Source organism: Vulpes lagopus, chromosome 3 (assembly GCF_018345385.1).
Source record: "Vulpes lagopus strain Blue_001 chromosome 3, ASM1834538v1, whole genome shotgun sequence".
NCBI classification, from domain to species: domain Eukaryota; kingdom Metazoa; phylum Chordata; class Mammalia; order Carnivora; family Canidae; genus Vulpes; species Vulpes lagopus.
The window spans coordinates 88,547,442-88,567,559 of record NC_054826.1 but is presented as its reverse complement, the minus strand read 5'-3'; the positions used below and the strand labels follow the sequence as shown (position 1 = coordinate 88,567,559).

Genomic DNA, 20,118 nt, shown 5'->3' with positions numbered 1-20,118 from the left:
CTGTTGAAGGATACTTGACTTTTTACCTGTTTTGGTGATTATGAATAGATTATATATATATATATATATATATATATATATATATATATATAGTACATTATACATTTTTTCTTTAAAAAGAAAAAGGTATTTCCTGAGTTTGGCTATTTTCACTTAGCAAAATTCATTTAAGATTCATCCCTATTGTTGCTCCTTTTCACAAATCAGGTCCTTTCTCCTCCCTCTTTTCATTTCATCTGATACTATTGTGTTATGTTGCTCATGTTGTTCCAGTTTGGGCATTAAGAGCTATCTCACAGGTTGGCCTCTGGGTCCTTTCTCCAAATTCTTATAATTGTTTCTTTTTTTTCAAAATTTTATTATTTATTCATGAGAGACACAGAGAGAGAGGCAGAGAAGCAGGCTCCATGCAGGGAGCCCAATGTGGGACTCAATCCCGGATCCTGGAATCATGCCCTGAGCCAAAGGCAAACGCTCAACCACTGAGCCACCCAGGCGTCCCTCTTATAATTGTTTCTGAAGTACTTCTTACTTTTTGACACACAGGATGCTTCAGGCTCCTTGTATTTTCTGTGCCCCAGCCCCAGGATCAGGCATTTTTTCAGAGTCCTGATTCCTTTTAATTGGAGAAATCAAAATCTGAGCTCTAGGTGTGCTGATTGGTCCTGAGTGAAACTTTCTAGACCCTCTCAGCTGACCCCAGCTAAGAAATATATGTATGTGTACCAATCCGTGCTAGTCATCTGCAATCACACTATCCATATTTCTATACCTATCTGTATACACACACAGGACTACATATATGAAAATTAGTGAGCTAACACTAAAATATTTTAGTTTAACCCAAGGTTCATTCTAGCCTTCCCACCCACCCCTTGCTTATTTTTAACTTCATAGACACCAAGATACCTGGTTACCATTATCTACAATATATATATATTCTTCTTGCCCTTGCATACACGTAGTTTCAGAATTGCTAACTCCTGGAGAATTTACCAACTAGAGTGTTTATGTACAGTTCTGTTTGTTTTCAGTCTCAACACATCCAGTCAAAGCATTGTTTTATGGAATTATTTAGGTTAACTCTTTTACTCCCATTTTAAAACAATTCAGATTATGTGATACATACATTTGTAAAAATTGTAAAAACAGAATGGCTTGTCACAGTCTGCATTGTATTTGTACCCTGTTTGATTTTTTTTCTTTATTTGAATAGAGTTACATTCTCTCTTCGTGGTGTACAGCTCTGAGTTTTGATGAATGCATCCCCATGGTACCATGTGCCATGATCCTAATTACTAGGTTTCCCTCAGGTGACCTGTTCTTACTCAGCTGCCCTTTTCGCCCCAAACCCCTGGCATCCACTGATTTGTTCTCTGTCCTATAATTTAACCTTTTCAAAAATGTCAAAATAGATTGAATGATATAAAATGCAGTTTTTAGGTTTAACTTCTTTCACTTACGCAAAAATCATTTAAGATTTTTTTTCCTGGGATGCCTGGGTGGCTCAGTGGTTGAGCATCTGCCTTTGGCTCAAGTCTTGATCCCAGGGCCCTGGGATCGAGTCCCACATCGGGCTCCTTGCATGGAGCCTGCTTCCCCCTCTGCCTATGTCTCTGCCTCTCTCTGTGTGTCTCTCATGAATAAATAAGTAAAATCTTTAAAAAAAAAAAAAAAAGATTTTTCCTATGATAGTGTGAGGCATTAGTTCATTCCTTCATTCCTTTTTTATTACTGAATAGTATTCTATTTTAAATATTACAGTTTATTCACCTGTTGAAGGATACTTGAGTTTTTACCTGTTTTGGTGATTATGAATCACCAACTATATACTATAGTATATAGTAATTATACTATATATTATACATTGTGTTGAGGATTTTGTGTTGACTTAGTTTTCATTTCACTTGAGTAAATACACAGGAGTAGGATTTATGGTAATTTATGGTAAGTATATGTTTAAATTTATAAGAAACTTTAAAACTGTTTTCCAAAATGTTTATATATGTTTGCATTCCCATCAGCAATGAATAAGAGGTTTGTGTGTGTGTGTGTGTGTGTGTGTGTGAGTGTGTAAGATTTATTTATTTCAGAGAAATCATGAGCACAAGCAGTGGGGAGAGGCAGAGGGAGAAGCAGCTTTTCTGCTGACCAGGGAGCCCAACAACGCAGAGCGGTATCCCAGGACTCTGGGATCACTACCTGAGCCACCCAGGTGCTCCAGTGAATGAGAGTTCTTATTGCTCAAAATCCACAGCGGCATTTTGTATGTTTAATGTTTGTTTTTTGTTTTGTTTTGTTTTGTTTTTCTATTCTAATAGGCGTGTAATAGCCTTATGGCAGTTTAAATCTGCATTTCCTTATAAACTGGTGTTGTACTTGTTTTTCACATGCTTATGTGCTAGGTCTGAATCTTCTTTAGTAACATTTCACACCTTTTGTCAGTTTTAAAGTTCAATCATTTATTTTCTTATTTTTTTTTATTTTATTTTTGTTTTTAATAACTATATATTCTAATACAAATACTTTGTCAGAGATGTGATTGGCATTTTATTTTATTTATTTTATTTTATTTTACTTTATATTTTATTTTACTTTATATTTTATTTTAATTTTTTTTAAATTTTTTTTTTATTTTTATTTATTTATGATAGTCACAGAGAGAGAGAGAGAGAGGCAGAGACATAGGCAGAGGGAGAAGCAGGCTCCATGCACCGGGAGCCCGATGTGGGATTCGATCCCGGGTCTCCAGGATCGCGCCCTGGGCCAAAGGCAGGCGCCAAACCGCTGCGCCACACAGGGATCCCTTATTTTAATTTTTTTATTATTTTATTTTATTATTACCAGTGTGTGGCTTGTCTTGTCATTTTAACAGTTTCTGAACGGAGCAAGAGGCTTCCATTTTCATAAAGTCTACTTTATCAGTTTTTCCTTTCATGGATTGCGATTTTGGTGTAAAACTCAAAAATACTCTTTGCATAACCCAAGGTCACAGAAATTTTCTCCTACCCATTCATCTTGAAGTTTTAGAATTATAAGTTTATTTAAGTCTAAAATCCAGTTTGAGTTAACTTTTGCAGGAGGTATGAAGTATAGATTGGTGTTTTTATTTTGTTTTCATGTTTTGCATTTGGATGTTTAAATGTTCCAGTACCATTTGCTGAAAAGACTGTCTTTTCTCACTGAACTAGCTCTGTACCTATGTCAGCAGCCAAGTGGACATATTCGTGTGGGTTTATTTTTGTTCCCTCTATTCTGTTCCATCACTGATCTCTGTATGCATCCTTTCACCAATATCACAGTCTTTTTTTTTTTTAAGATTTTATTTATTCAGGAGAGACACAAAGAGAGAGAGAGAGAGGCAGAGACACAGGCCGAGGGATAAGCAGGCTCCCTACAAGGAGCCTGATGTGGGACTCGACCCCAATCCCAGATCCCAGGACCGTGTCCTGGGGCAAAGGGAGATGCTCAACCACTCAACCACCCAGGCATCCCCAATATCTGGTTTAGAGTAAGTCTTGAGATTGGGTAGCGTGAGACCACCAACTTTATTTTTCTGCAAAATTGTTTTGACTATTCTAGATCTTTTGCATTTCCACATTAATTTTATAATAAGCTTGTCATATCTATACATAGGTTTGCTTGAATTTTTACTGGAACTACACTGAATCTATATATTAAGTTGGGAGGGATTAACACATAATATTGAGGGTTACACTTTGGGTTCCTTGCTCAGTTGGGGAGCCTACTTCTTTCCCTCTCCCTCTGTCCCTCCCCCCAACTCATGCTCTCTCTTGCTATCTCTCTCTCAAATAAAATCTTTAAAAAAGAAAAAAAATATTGAGGGTTACAAGCAAGGAACATTGTATATCTTTCCTTTTTTTTTTTTTTTTGGATTTTCCTTAATTTCTTTCATCAGTGCTTATAGAGTTAAGCATATAGATCTTGTATATATTTGTTAAGTTTTTACATAAATATTCTGGGTTTTGGCACTTTTAAAAATTATACACAGGGTACCTGGGTGGCTCAATTGGTTAAGTGTCAGACTCTTGGTTTCAGCTCAGGTCATGATCTCAGGGTCATGAGATCAAGCTCCGCATCAGGCTCTGTTCTCAGCATGAGCTTAAGTTTCTTTCTCTCCCTCCCCCTGCTCACCTGCTTTCTAAATAAATAAAATCTTTTTAAAAATGTATTTGGCCACTGTTAGGTGAAATGCTCTATCGATGTCAATTAGGTATTTGGATGGTAGTGCTATTTATGTTGAAATCCTGACTGATTTTCTTTCCACTGAAAAAAATGCCAATGTCTTCAATTAGGATTTTTCTATTTTTTTCTTTCAATTCCATCAGTTTTTGCCTCCTGTATTTTGAAGCTCTGTTGTTAGATGCATATACATTTAGAATTGTTATGCTTTCTTGGTAATTGGTCTCATTTACCCTGTGTAATGTTGCTCCTCATCTTGGATAATATTCCTTGTGACATGAGTTTATCTAGTATTTATATAGGTTTTTTCAGGTTTTTCTGGTTAGCAATTGCATGGTATATTTCCATTCTTTTCTCTAAACCTATGTGTATATTCAGATGTAATTTGGGTTTCTTAAGAGAATAGTTAGATATTTCTTTAAGCACTTTATATATGCCATTCTATTGTTGTCTGCTTAGTTTCTAGTGAGAAAGCTTCTGAAAGCTGCTGAAAGTGTTTGCATATTATTTGCTTTTGTGTGAACATCTCTTTTTGTGAGCATTTATTCATGGTAATCTTTTTTTTTTAAGATTTTATTTATTTGCTCATGAAAGACACGGGGGGGGGGGGGGGGCAGAGACACAGAGGGGTGGGGCAGAGATACAAGCAGAGGGAGAAGCAGCCTCCTCGCAGGAAGCCCAATGTGGAACTTGATCTCAGGACCCCAGGATCACACCCTGAGTCAAAGGCAGACCACTCAACCACCCAGGCCTCCAATGGTAATCTTTTTGATAACTATTGTACATGATGTGAGTGTACATTCATAATATTGCATGAACAACCATCACAACTATTTTCAACATGAACCAAGACCTAAATAAAAAACATTGTTGAGAATAGTATTTGCAAATATTTGCCTATGAATCAAGAACATGATTACCTTGGTCCTACTGTTCCTACTACATTTGCATTAAAGGAGAAAACGTGTGTGGGCTCTGAGGCCTATAAAGTCTTCTCCGGGTTAAGGAGTCTCTGAGTCTAAGACCCTTGAAGACCTGAAATCTTGGGGTGGTGAGAGTATACAAAAAATCCTCCCATTGATTTGGTATGGTCAGTAATGCTCTGTTGGTGCCAGGGGCCTAGCAGCCACTGGGGAAGTGGCAGTAACTTTGCTCACTTGAAAGTATATATTACATTCCTAAAGACTGTATCTATTTTCTGAGGATGTTATATTCCAATTGGCAACATAACTGAATCTCCAGTAAGCCATTCTACTTTTCAGTTAGGCTAGCTGTTTCAGTGTAATAAAGTATTTGGTAAGACCAGTTAATTCAGTGGGCATGAACTTAATGCTGCACTTCCTTTGCTATGAAATGAATTTCTTGACCAGAGGAATACTATGATGGTGAATAAGGCATTCTTTGAGACCATGACTAGTGGTGCTGATAGGAGCAATGCAGATAAGAAAGACAAATCCATATCCAGAATATGTATCTGTTCCAAAAAGAATAAATCTCTGTCCTTTCCATGATGGAAGAGGTCAAATACAAATCAGCCTGCCAGGAGGTAGCTTACTAGTTCTCCCAGATAATGGTGCTGTATCAGAACTTGGTGTTAATCTCTGTTCTTGATGACTGACTTGGCACTTAGCAGTAGCATTATCTAAGTCAGTCTTGGTAAGGGGAAGTCCCTATTTTTGTCCATGTATAATGTCTATCCCTATCTGTTCTTGATGACTAATTTGGCACTAAGCAGTAGCATTAACTAAGTCAGCCTTGGTAAGGGGAGGTCCATATTGTTGCCCATATATAATGTCTATCCCTGCTAACATGGGTACTTTATTCATGGATTTATTGAGACCATGATCACTGTAGTAGATGGGGAAAGAGGCTTGCTGACATTCATAGACCATACTACTTTGTGCACTTGATCAAGAGTACCTTTGGTGGACATTAGCTATTAAGTCATAAATAGTGAAGGTATGAAATTTTCATCTTAACTTGCAAGCTAACAAGTTACCTTGCCATATAGATAAATTATTAGCTGTCAGAAAGATAAAATCACTAATATACACTTGCACACAAATACGGAACACACAGGGCAGCCCTGGTGGCTCAGTGGTTTAGCGCCGCCTTCAGCCCAGGGCATGATCCTGGAGACCCGGGATCGAGTCCCACATCGGGCTCCCTGCATGGAGCCAGCTTCTCCCTCTGCCTGTGTCTTCCTCTCTTTCTCTCTGTGTCTCTCATGAATAAATAAATAAAATCTTTTTAAAAAATACAGAAAACACAAAGTCTCTAGGTCAGAGTAACTTCATAGCACTGATTCTCCAATCTCCTAACCATGGGGCATCACAGTGAAGGCCAGTTGGTGCCTATACGGGTAATGGAGAAATCCTGAAAGTAAAAACTGATTTTATGTAGAATTGCTGGTAACTTTTAGCCTGTAGATGTTGTGGATTACATGATTTATTTTTGATGTTAAACTAGCTTTGTCCACCAGGAATAAATTCTACTTGGTCATGGTGTATTTTATAGATAGATGATAGATAGATGATTGATAGATAGATAGATGATAGATCTATCTGTACAGCTGGATTCAGTTTGCTGGTATTTTTTTGAGGATTGTTGCATCTAAGTTCATGAGGAAATTGGTCTGTAGGTTTATTTTTGTACTTCTTGGTTGATAATAGTATCAGGATAACATACATCTCATAAAATTAGATGGGGAGTGTTTCCTTCTCTTCTATTTTCTGAATATTGTGTAAAATGGAATGAATTCTTCTTTAAATGGGGCAATTCTCCAGTGAAATAATCTGGGTCCTGAATTTTCTTTTTTAGGAGATTTTTACGTACATATCCAGTTTTTAAATGGTAGTAGGACTATTCCGATTGCCAATTTCACTTTGGTTGAGTTTTGGAAGTTTGTGATTTTCAAGAAATCCATTTCTTCTACGCTGTTGAATTTGTAAATAGAAAGTTGTTCACAGTATTGCTGCAATATTCTGTAATGAAATTCCGTGTTTGTTTAATCACATTGATGATTTATATCTATTTTTATCTTCATCTTGACAATTATTTTATTAGCATTGTACCAAACATAGGATTACTAGATAAGGAGCATGTTCATTTTGAAGTATGATATAAAGAAGCTTCTAGAAAGTTTGTTATTGCTTATACAAAAATTTGGTGGGCATAAACAGTTGCACAGATCCACATCAAACCTGGATATCTCCTACTATTTCTTTTATGTAGCTGTGTGGTACGTTTAGAAATCATGAGGTGTGCATCATTCAACTTTGTTCATTTTAAACATTGCTTTGGCTGAGATGCTTCATACTCTTTAGGAATTTGAAGATTAGTTTTTTCATTTCTGCAAAACAGCTGTAGAATTTTGATAGATATTGCATTCAATCTGTAGATTGCTTTGAGTAATATTGCCATCTTAACATTATGTCTTCCATAGCATGAAAATGAATGTCTTTCCATTTATTTCAGTCTACTTCAATTCTTTTAGTAATGTTGTACAGATTTCAGTGTACAATTTCTTTTCCTTAAGATTATTCCTAGATATTTTAGCATACATACTATTAGAAATGGAATTTCTTAATTTCCTTTTCAGATTATCCATTGCTGCTATATAGAAACACAAGTGATTTTTGAGTATTGATCTTGTATCTTAAAACTAACCTAATTCATATATCAGGGCCAGTAGAGTATGTGTATGCGTGTGTGTGTGTGTGTGTGTGTGTGAGAAAGAGAGAGAGAGAGAGAGAGAGAGAGAGAGATTGTTAGTACTTTATTGAGGGTTTTTATAACTATACTGATAATTTTCATCTATAGTTTTTCTTGGTGAGGGCTTTGTCATTTGGTTTTTAATAAGGAGAATGTTGGCATCATAGAATGAGTGAAGTGTTCTCTCCTCCATTATTTTATGTGAGAGTTTGGAAAGTATTGATGTTAATTACTCTTTTAAATATTTGGTTGAATTCACCAGTAAAGCCATCTGATCCTAGGCTCTTTGTTGTTGAGGGGTTTTTCATTACTGATTCAATCTCTATTTGTTATGTATCTGTTGAGATATTCTATTTCTTCTTGAGTTCTGCTAATTTATGTGTTTCTTGGTATTAACATTGTTTTATATTTATCGTTGGTGCATTTATCTTTTACCTTATATTAGAAAAAGGTAGAGGAGTTACTAATAAAAAATAAAGTGATACTGGTTTTTATATTTACTTATGTAGCTATCTTTACTGGTATTCTTTATTTCTTAACGTGAGTTCAAGTTAAAATAAACCAAAACTAGTGGCATCATAATCCCAGACTTCAAGCTGTACTACACAGCTGTAATCATCAAGACAGTATGGTACTGGCACAAAAACAGACACATAGATCAATGGAACTTAATAGAAAACCCAGAATTGGACCCTCAACTCTATGGTCAACTAATTTTTGACAAAGCAGGAAAGACTGTCCAACAGAAAAAAAGACAGTCTCTTCAACAATTTGGGAAAATTGGACAGCCACATGCAGAAGAATGAAACTGGACCATTTCCTCACACCATATACAAAAATAGACTCAAAGTGGATGAAAGACCTAAATGTGAGACAGGAATCCACCCTAGAGGAGAACGTAGGCAGCAACCTCTGTGACCTCAGCTGCAGCAACTTCTTGCTAGACACATTTCCAAACATAAGGGAAACAAAGGCAAAAATGAACTATTGGGACTTCATCAAGATAAAAAGCTTTTGCACAGCAAAGGAACCATTCGACAAAATCAAGACAACCAACAGAATGGCAGAAGATATTTGCAAATGTCTTATCAGATAAAGGGCTAGTATTCGTCATCTATAAAGAGCTCATCAAACTCAATACCCAAAGAACAAATAATCCAATTGAGAAATGGGCAGTAGGCATGACCAGGCATTTCTCCAAAGGAGACATGCAAATGGCCAACAGATACATGAAAAAATGCTCAACATCACCTAGCATCGGGGAAATACAAATCAAAATCTCAAGAGAATGGCTAAAATTAACAATTCAAGAAACAGCAGATGTTGGCAAGGATGTGGTGTTGGTGGGAATGCAAGCTGGTGTAGCTACTCTGGAAAACAGTATGGAGGCTCCTCAAAAAGTGAAAAATAGAACTACCCCAGAGACATAAATGCAGTATTCTGAAGGGCACCTGCAACCCAATGTTTATAGCAGCAATGTCCACAATAGCCAAACTATGGAAAGAGCCCAAATACCTGTCGACAGATGAATGGATAAAGAAAATGTGGTCTATATATACAATGGAATATTACTAAGCCATCCAAAAAAAATGAAATCTTGCCATTTGCAAAGACATGCTGGAACTAGAAGGTATTATGCCAAGTGAAGTATAAGACAATTATATGATTTCATTCATGTGTGGAATTTAAGAAACAAAACAGAGGATCATAGGGGAAGAGAAGAAAAAATAAAACAATGAACTGAAATAGGGAGACAAACCATAAGAAACTCTTAATCATAGGAAAAAAACTGAGGATTGTTGGAGGGAAGGGGGGTGGGGAGATGGGTAACTGGGTGATGCCCTTGTGACTTAAACAGCACTGGGTATCATATAAGACTGATGAATCACTGACTTCTACCTCTGAAATAAATACATTATATGTTAATTTAAATTAAAAATATGGCTTCAAGTTACTACATAATATCTAGTGCTCTCTTTATGCTTACAGGACAGCTTTTAGAATTTTTTTATATGTCAAATCCACACTGACTTAGCTTGACTAAACTTTGATCTGGCTTCACTTCTCTTCACAAGCCCCTGCATTTGTTTGGTCCCCAGGTCTGAGCAAACACCCTGAACAGCTCAACCCGCGGTTGGCTGACCACAGCTGGAACATTTCATATCAGACTATGCCATCATGCTTTTAGTTCATTTTCCCCACTCACTTGCCCAGTTTCCTCTCAAAAGTTCCTGCTTATTTTTAAATGTCTTCTCTTGTACTCCTGTCAGACTTCTTACTCCTCCCTCTAAAAGAAATGCCTTTTTCTAAAGTTTACTTACGTAAGTAATCTCTACACCCAAGTGGGGCTCAAACTCACAATCTAAGATCAAGAGTCACACACTCCCCCCAACTGAGCCAGTGAGGTGCCCCAGAGAAGCGTTTTTCTATTGAATTTTGAGATGCTTTTAGATCCTGAAGTCAGAGCATTGTTCTTATTGAAATAGTCTTTTTGAAATAAGGTTCTCTTTACTGAAGTCTGGATTTATTTTTATTTGATATTTGAAGGTCCCAGTTGCTACCTTCTTCACAGCTGAAATGTTATCTTATCTATTGTTTACTTTGAAACAGTTTTTTTATTTTATGGCTAGTATTTCCTATTTAATTCGATCTCTAATATTTACAGTACCCTTCCTACTTATATTCAAAATGCACACTGATTTACATTTAGCTTGGTTCGAAAGGCACACTGATTGTGAGACATTTCTTTGAGGTACTGAAAAAATCGGGGCTGTGTACAGAAGCAACAAACCCATGCCACAATCTCTGAATTGCTGAAGAAGCGACGTTTCAGCTATTTTCCAAAGCCCTGGGCGAGCGGGCTCAGGGGAACCGCAGTGCGGACGGGACCTGGCCTTCCGCCGCTCCTTTCGCGCATGTGCATTACCTCGCGGGCTCGTTCAGGTCCTGCCGCGACAGTGAGGGACAGTTCGGAGTTTCCAGGGCCCTGCAGGTCCGCCTGCCGCTCTGGGGGCTGGTGCGGCCGCAGAGGGAGGGCGGGCGAGGCCAGGGGGCTGGGGCGATCTGGGTGGCCCCTGCGTGGCTCCGGGAAGCAGGCGAAGGCGGCAGTGCCTGGCAGCGGGAACCCACCCGCGGACCTCAGCGGGACTCTCGGCTGTTCCACCCGAGACACGGTACGAGGAGGCGCAGGCTGCGTGGAGGGACCACGGACCACGGGACGGGAGTCTCCGATAGGGGGAGGGGGCCTGCGGGGGGGCGGGGACTCGGCGCCCGGGGAGGATGCACGCTCCGCGAGGACCCCGCGGCGCGGGGGGTGCGGCCGTGGGAGGAGCGCGCGTTGCGCTTGCGCGGTGGGAGCGCTTGGTCGAGCGGGGCGGGCTTGAGCAGGTGCCTCTGCCCGCGCTGGGCAAGAAACCCCTTTGCGGTGGGTAACCGACGCCGAGACTTGACGTCTGTGAAACTGAAGATATTAGTAGCATCTGCCTCACGGGACTGTTCAGAGGATTAAATACTGCAGCTCAGTGCCCAGGAGTAGATATCGACTGCTGTTGTTAATAGACTTATTCTTATCACTCATCACTTTATGCTCACAACCGCTCACGTAGGTCGGTGTAGTTCTCCTTGTAACGAAAAAGAGCACTGAGACGGCGAGGAATGTTATATACTCCTGTGCGTGCCACAACGCTAGCAAACTAGAAGACAATTTTAGTTGTTTCTCAAATATCGTAGTCTCTGCAATTTAGTTTCTTGGTTATAAAAAGCAAACATTGCATCCTGCATAGCACTTAAAAGAACTAATTTGACATGTGAAAAAACAATTTGAATGATTGAATCTTACCATGTAGTAGTTCAGTTTCAGGGATTCCTAGGTGTCTTCAGAGCTTTTGATAGGGATAGCATAACTGTTTCCAAATTAGGTCTGTAACAGTGTTTTCAGCAGCCTTGATTTGAGTTTATTGATAGTCTGACCTCAGATTCTATATAATAACAAATACGTTTGAACTGTGGGCCTGCGTGACAATTGCAGTTAAAATGAATTTGCCCTTCAGGCTCATTTCTCATCTACCTTAGAACAAGGAGGTGAAGTAAGGAGGAGTCTCTAAGAACAGAATGTTAGGTGGAGAGAACCTTCCCACTATTTGAGTTTGTTTTTAAATAGGGTCAGTGTGGGACTCAGCTCATGACCCTGAGATCAAGACTTCAGCTGAGACCCAGTCAGTTGCTTAACCCACCCAGCCATCCAAGATGCCTCTTAAACTATGCTGCCTCTGTGTTCCTGGAGACGAGGAGACCCTAGATTTTCACAGCCTGTTCAGAATGAGTGAGATTTGAGAGTGTTGCCACATTCAGAGGCTTTCCCAGGCTGCCCAATGATGGGAGGCCCGGAGGAGGGCAACCAGGGTGAAAGGAGTGAAGGGCAGTTAGCCAACACAGGAAATAAAACTTCAGTGGAGGCCTTCCAGGGATATGTGGGGAAGGGCCTTAACACTAGATGTGAGTCAGTTTTGTCTCACCAATCCCAGCTCAATCCCCACTGTCTTTATCTTTCCCTCTTTCCCAATTCTGAGCTCTTCCCATACAATGAATCTAGCATTTAAAGATGTGTTGATGAGTTCTTTATAGGACAGCAGTACAAGAAGAGTTATGTTTCTTCTTAAAAGTTGAGGAGAAATAGATGCTGAGAGTATACGTGAGTTTCCCTGGCATTGTGTTAGGGGCGGAACCCAGAAGAGATGTTGAGCCTCTCCAATTCAATGGTACATCATCACTGGTAACATACATTCCTTAAAAGACAGCCATTGGAGAATCTGCACGTCCTTTAGAAAAACAATTAAAAAGTACCCTTACCTGAAAGTACCTCCCTCCTTTTTTTCATAGCTTTGGTTGGGTTCTCTAACTGGAGGAGTAAACAAGGAAATGTACATGTAACAACTTTTGTTATACAACCTTTGCTGAAGGTTTAGTGTTGCTTCATTTAACATACTGCAATTTGTCTAACCAATTTTCTCATTTTAAAAATTTCTTTGAAACAGAAGAAAGGGGTATAGACATTGTTTTAAAAGTGTCCTAGATAAGGGACACCCTGGGTGGCTCAGCGGTTGAGCATCTGCCTTCAGCTCAGCATGTTCCCGCGGTCCCGGGATGGAGTTCCGTATTGGGCTCCCTGCAGGGAGCTTGCTTCTCCCTCTGCCTGTCTCTGTCTCTCTCTGTGTATCTCATGAATAAATAAAATCTTTTTATAAATGTCCTAGACAATACTTCCATTCATCCAATGAAAAGTTGCACACCCAAGCTCTGCATGGCCAAATCACAGTCACGTGTGGATGTGTGGGTGCTTTATCCTATGTCCTTTCTTGCCCGATCTGTAAGGTGAAAAGGATACTCTCACACAGAGAGGCATTTCACCCTGGTGATGTTTGCAGATTTTTACGAAGACAAGTCCAAGGGGATCCTTGGGTGGGTCAGTGGTTTAGCGCCTGCCTTCGGCTCAGGGCGCGAACCTGGAGTCCTGGGATCGAGTCCCAGGATCAAGTCCCAGGATCAGATTCCCTGTGTGGAGTCTGCTTCTCCCTATGCTTGTGTTTCTGCCCCTCTCTCTCTGTGTCTCATAAATAAATAAAATCTTAAAAACAAAAAAAAAGACAAGTCCAAGAACTGTAAGGCAATCTGTACCTCTAATGACTTCATTCCTCTTTTTCTATCCCAGCTCTACCTTCAGAGACCTCTACATTTTTCCAAGAGAGATCAGCAAAATATGAAGAAATCCTGTGTGAGTTGTTGAAGTCGTTTTCTGGTTTGTTTTATAATGGATTTTATAAGGTTAATGATGCCTATATTTAAAATGGAAAAGTAGAACTATAATGAACCTGAAGAAAACAGCATAGCACAGTAGTTCTCAAACTTTAGTGTGCATCAGATCAAAACTGGGAAGTTTTTTCAACCATAGAGTGGGGCCTGAGGATTTTCATTTTTGAACAGAATTTTAGGTGATGAGGTGTATAGACCAGTAGCATTGGATTTACAGATCAATAAGGCAAAGTTGGCAGGAGATAGATGCACACACACATCATATGAAGTTAGATGGTTATCAAACTTAACTTGCAAATATTTCTGGCGTTTTAGCCTTGATTCCCTACCCCAACCTCTGAAAAAAAAAAAAAAAAAGACATGCATAGAGCAGCCCGCTTTCTTTTGGAACCTAAAGACTTTCTGGTTTCGAAAGCTGAATAAAAAATTTTTGTTTCTGTTTATATAAATGATAAACAACCTTCTGTTGGCAACCATAAACTAAATGCCTATAATTATCCTTTAATGGAAGCAAGAGACAGTACCAAGAGGAACCTAGTTAAATGAGGTTTTTTAGGAGGATGTATGACTGAAGCCCATGTAGACAGCTGTCCATTGGTCTTAGTTTGTTTTGTTTTCCTTTGATAACCTAGAACTTCTTTGGAATAAATTGACTACATGTTCTTAAAACAACTCCAGAATTCCCAGTCCCTGGCAACCACTCATCTCCTTTCCCTCAGTATGGACTTTTGTCTTCTGGGTCTTTTATATAAATGCAGTCATACAATATGTATTGTTTTATGTGGCTTCCTTCACTTAGTATAATGTTTTAAAAATGCGTCCATATTGGGCATGTTACAGATGTCATTCTTTTTCTTTTCCATCTTTATTAAGGTATATTTGACAAAACTGTAAGATACTTAGTGAACATCGTGATTTTGATATTTGTATACATTGTCAGAGGATTCTTCCCATCTAATCTGCTAACACATCTATCACCTCATATATTTCTTTTTTTGTATGTTTTTTGTTTTTGTTTTGTTTTTTTTGGTGAGAAACTTTTAAGTTCTCTCTTAGAAAATTTTAGTGGTACAATGCAGTGATATCAACTTTAGTCCCCATGTTATATATTAGATCCTCAGACCTTCTTCATTTTATAGCTGAATGTTTGTACCTTTTTACCAAGACTATGTTCCTTTTTTTTACTTTGTTCCTTTTTATTGCTGAATAATATTCCATTGTATAAATGGACTATATTCTGTTTACTTATCAGTTAACAGACATTTGGCTTGTTTCTGCCTTCCCACTATTGTGAATTGTGCTGCTTTGAACATTCATGTGCAAGTTTTCTTGAATATGTCTTTAGTTCTTCTGGGTATTTACTGAGAAGTGAAATGCTGGATTGTACTTTTGTTGTAGTTTTAACTTTTTTTAAAGATTTTTTATTTATTCATGAGAGACACAGAGAGAGAGGGAGAGACATAGGCAGAGGGAGAAGCAGGCTCCCTGCAGGGAGCCCAATGCAGGACTCGATCCCAAGACCCTGGGATTATGACCTGAGCCAAAGGCAGATGCTCAGTCACTGAGCCACCCAGATGCCCCAGTTGTAGTTTTAATTTTTTGAGGAACAGCCAAACTGTTTTTCACAATGCCTGCACAATTTTATATTTCCACCAATAATGTATAAGAGTTCATTTTTCCTCATTATTGACAAAGCTTATTGTCTTTATTATAGCCACCCTGGTGGGTATGAAGTACTATTTCATTGTGGTTTTGATTTGCTTTTTTCCTAATGACTAATGAGTATCTTTTCATATGCTTATTGGATATTTGTGTATCTGCTTTGCAGATATGTCCATTCAAATCCTTGGCTCATTTTTTAAATTCGATTTATTGTAAGCGTATTTTGGAGACTAGACTTTTATCAGATATATTTTCAAATATTCTTCCCGTTTTGTGAGTTATCTTTTCATTCTCTTGAAAGTATGTCCTTTGATTCACAAAAGGTTTTAATTTGGTTAAGTCTGGCTTATCTCTTTTACTTTGTTGCATTTGCTTTTGATGTCATATCTAAGAATCCACTGTCAATCTAAGATCATGAAGATTCACTCCTGTTTTCTTCTAAGAGTGTTAATACTCTTAAATGTAATAACTCTTACATTTAGGTCTTTGATCTATTGAGACTATTTTTTCTCCCATTGAATGACCTTGGCACCTTTGTTGAGAATCAGTTGACCATAGATGTGTGGGTTTATTTCTGGACTGTCAATTCTGTTCATTTGCTCTATATGTATATTATTATGCCAGTTCTATCCCGTTTTGATACTGTAGCTTTGTAGCATGTTTGAAGTCAAGAAGTGTGAGTTCTCTAATTTGTTTCCTGAACAAATTTGCCAGTATTGTTTTGGCTATTTTTGTTAAAATACTTATTTATTTTAGAGAGAGAGAGTGCATACAAGCAGGAGAGGCAGTGAGAGGGAGAGAGAATCTCAAGTAGACTCCACACTGAGTACAGAGCCTGACATGGGGCTCGATCTCATGACTCTGAGATCACTACCTGAGTTGAAACCAAGAATCAGGTGCTTAACCGACTGCAACATGCAGGTACCCCTGTTTTGGCTATTTGATGTCCTCTGCAATTACATATGAATTTGAAGATCCTGTCCATTTCTGCAAAAAAAAAAAGGCTGCTGGATTTTTCATTGAATCTGTAGAACACTGGAGGAGCATCACCATGTTATCTATATTAAATATTCCATTTCAAGAAAAAAAGAGTGTCCATTTATTTACTCTTTTAAAATTTCTTTCAGGGGGATCCCTGGGTGGCTCAGCAGTTTAGCACCTGCCTTTGGCCCAGGGCGCAATCCTGGGTCCCGGGATCAAGCCCCGCGTCAGGCTCCCAGCATGGAGCCTACTTCTCCCTCTGCCTGTGTCTCTGCCTCTCTTTCTCCCTCTCTATGTCTATCATGAATAAATAAATAAATAAATCTTTTATTTATTTTATTTTTTTTAAATAAATCTTTTAAAAAAATAAAAATAAAATTTCTTTCACCACAGTTTTGTGGTTTTCAGTGTGCAAGTCTTGGACCACCTTGATTAAATCTGTTCCTAAGTATTTTATTTTTTATGCTATTGTAAATAGAATTGTTTTCTTAATTTACTTTTGGATTGTTCATTATTAGTGTATTGAAAAACAACTGCTTTTTGTATATTCATCTAGTGTTCTACAATTCTGCTGAATTCACTTATTAGCTCTAATAGGGTTTTTTGTGGATTCTTTAGGATTTTCTATTTAAAAGATCATGTCTTCTATAAATAGGGAAAGTTTTACTTCACTCTTTCTAATTTGTGCATCTTTATTTCTTTTTCATACCTAATTGCTCTGGCTGGGATTTCTCTAACAGTGATGACTTGGAGTGGTCTAAGTGGGTATTCTTGTCTTGTTCCTGATCTCACTGGAAAGCATTGAGTCTTTCACTATTAATAAATATATTACCTGTTTTTCATAAATATCTTTTCTCATGTGGTGGAGTTCGCTTTTACTCCTAATTTATTGAGTGATTTGTATTCTGAAAAAGTTTTTATATGTAGTTATTTTTTCTGCTTCAATTGAGAACTGTATGTGTATATGTTCTTTATTGTTGTGATATATTAATGTTCTTATGTTAAACTGCTCTTGCATTCCCCATGTAAATTCCACTTTGTCATGATTCATGATCCTTTTAGTATGTCATTTGCCTCAAATTCATAGTATTTGGTTGATAATTTTACATCTGTATCCATAAGATGCATTGTTCTATCATTTTCTTTTATTGTGATGCCTTCATCTGGCTTTACTATAAGGGTAATTAATACCAGTTTCATAGTGTTAAGAAGTATGTATTTATCTTCTTTTTTGATGAGGAGTTTGGGAAAGATTATTGTTGTTTCTTCTTTATCTTTGTTAAAATTCACCAGTGAGGTCATCTGGTTCTGTACATTTCTTTGTTGGGAGGTTTTTGATTACTAATTCTATCTCTTTGCTTACTATTCACATTTTGTATTTTTTTTCTTGAGTCTGTGGTAATTTGTGTGTTTCTAGGAATTTATTCATTTCATCTAAGTTACCTAATTTTTTGGTATTATAATTAATTGTTCATAGTATTTTTTAACAACCCTTTTTATTTCTCTTAGGTTGGTAGTAGTGTCTCAATTTCTGATTTGAATATTTTGAGCTTTCTCTAATTTTTACTTGTCAATCTAGATAAAGGTGTTTCAATTTTGTTGATTTTTTTCCAAAGAAGCAAATTTCAGTTTTGTTAATTCTGATTTTTATTATTCTTTGTCCTTCCTGAGACAAAGACAAAAACACATATTTCTTACTCTATCACAAGGAGAGAGACAAACAGGGAAGACACCATGTGATAAGAGATTGGAATAATGCAGCTGCAAACCAAGGAATGTCAACTGTTGCTGGTCATTATTGGAAGCTAGAAAGAGGCAAGGAGAGAGTCTACCCAGAGTCCCAGATGGGAGCATGGCCTTGGTGATGCCTTGCTTTTGGACTTCCAGCTTCCAGAACTGTGAGAGAATATATTTCTCATTACAAAACTACCAATTTTGGGGAATTTGTTGTAGCAGCTCTGGGAATCTCATATGTGTGCCCATTAACAGATTTGTAGTTATTATTTAATGCTTATATCTTTTAAATCAGAGGAAAAAAATGAAGCTTATTAACTAAAAATACAATGCTGTTGGCTTTTATGTTTACCTTTGTAGTTTAGTTTAATGGTGTTCCTTATTTCTTCTAATGGCTTTGAGTTAATGTCTTCCATTCATCAAGGACTCCTTTTAGCATTTCTTGTAGGATAGGTGTATTAACAACAAACTCTCTCAGCCTTTGTCTGAGAATGGCTTAATTTCTTCTTTTTTTTTAAGTAGGTTCCACACCTAGTGTGGAGCCCAACATGGAGCTCTAACTCATGACCCCAAGATCAAGACCTGAGCTGAAATCAAGAGTTGGATGCTCAACTAACTGAGCCACCCTGGTGCCCCTACTTTTGTCATTTTGAAGAATAGTTTTTCTGAATATAGAATTCTTCATTGAATTTTCTTCTTTTAGCACCTTTTCTGATGAGAAATTGGCTATTAATTTTTCTAACACTGTCTTGTACATGATGAGTCTTCCCTGTTCTTTCAAGATTCTTTTTGTTGTCTTGACAGTTGGTATGCTGTATCTCAGTGTTTATCCTATTTGTAGTTCCTTGAGCTTCTTGGATGTATAGATTAATCTTTTTCATCAACTTTGGGAGGTTTCAGCTATTATTTTTTTTAAATATTTTTTTTGCTCATCCCTCTGGGATCCCATTATGTAGCTTTTGGTATGCTTGTTGCTGTCCCACAGATCTCTTAGGCTGTCTGTATTCTTCTTCAGTCTTTTTTCTTTCTGCCCTTTAGACTGTATAATTTCAGTTTACCGATCTTAGAGTTTGTTGATTTCCTTTCCTACCTTCTTGTATCTGCAGCAGAAACCTCTAGTGGATCTTTCATTTTAATTATTTTTTCAACTTGGGAGTTTCTGTTTGGTTCCCTTTTATACTTTCTATCTCTCTGTTGATGCTTGCTTTGGTGGAACATCATTCTTCTGTTTTTCTTTAGTTTTTTTTTTTCATGGTTCCCTTTATCTCTTTAAACCTATTTAAGACAGTTGACTTATAATCTTTGTTTTGTAAGTCCATAGCCTAGCACTTCTCAGAGAAAGCATCTATTAATTTTTATGAATGGAATATACTTTCCCATTTAAGTGCCCTGATATTTTTTGGTGAAGACCAGACATTTTGAATATTATGTTAACTCAGAAATCAAGTCATCGGGGATCCCTGGGTGGCGCAGTGGTTTGGCGCCTGCCTTTGGCCCAGGGCGCAATCCTGGAGATGCGGGATCGAGTCCCACGTCAGGCTCCTTGCATGGAGCCTGCTTCTCCCTCTGCCTGTGTCTCTGCCTCTCTCTCTCTCTCTCTCTCTCTGTGACTATCATAAATAAATAAAAAATTAAAAAAATTAAAAAAGAAATCAAGTCATCCCTTACGCTATACCCCAGACTTGTTACTGTTGTGTGAAGCATAGTTTTGTGGTTGTGTAATGAGTTTCTAAACTATTTCTATAAAGACTGATTGTTCCATGTCTTTACCAAAGTCTCTATTTCATCTGCCAGTGTTGAACTAGTGATTTAACAGAGATTTAAATGCCTAGGGCCAACAAAACCAAAAATCTCTTGAGTCCTTGCTGCTGGGGTCTAGGTGCATTGGGGTACACCTCCCATAACAAGCTGGGTCATTTACAACTCTTCCTTCACCCTCACTTTTTGCTTACCCACAGCTGGTGGCCATTAGAAGTGAGCTTGGGGCTTTTTTGAATGTGTGCCTCATCCTGAATA

At 37.9% G+C, this 20,118-nt stretch overlaps 1 pseudogene; it reads left to right on the top strand.

Moving 5' to 3' along the window:
• The first annotated feature begins 9,751 nt into the window (after positions 1 to 9,751).
• Positions 9,752 to 20,118, top strand: part of LOC121487306 — a 49,042-nt pseudogene continuing 38,675 nt past the window's right edge.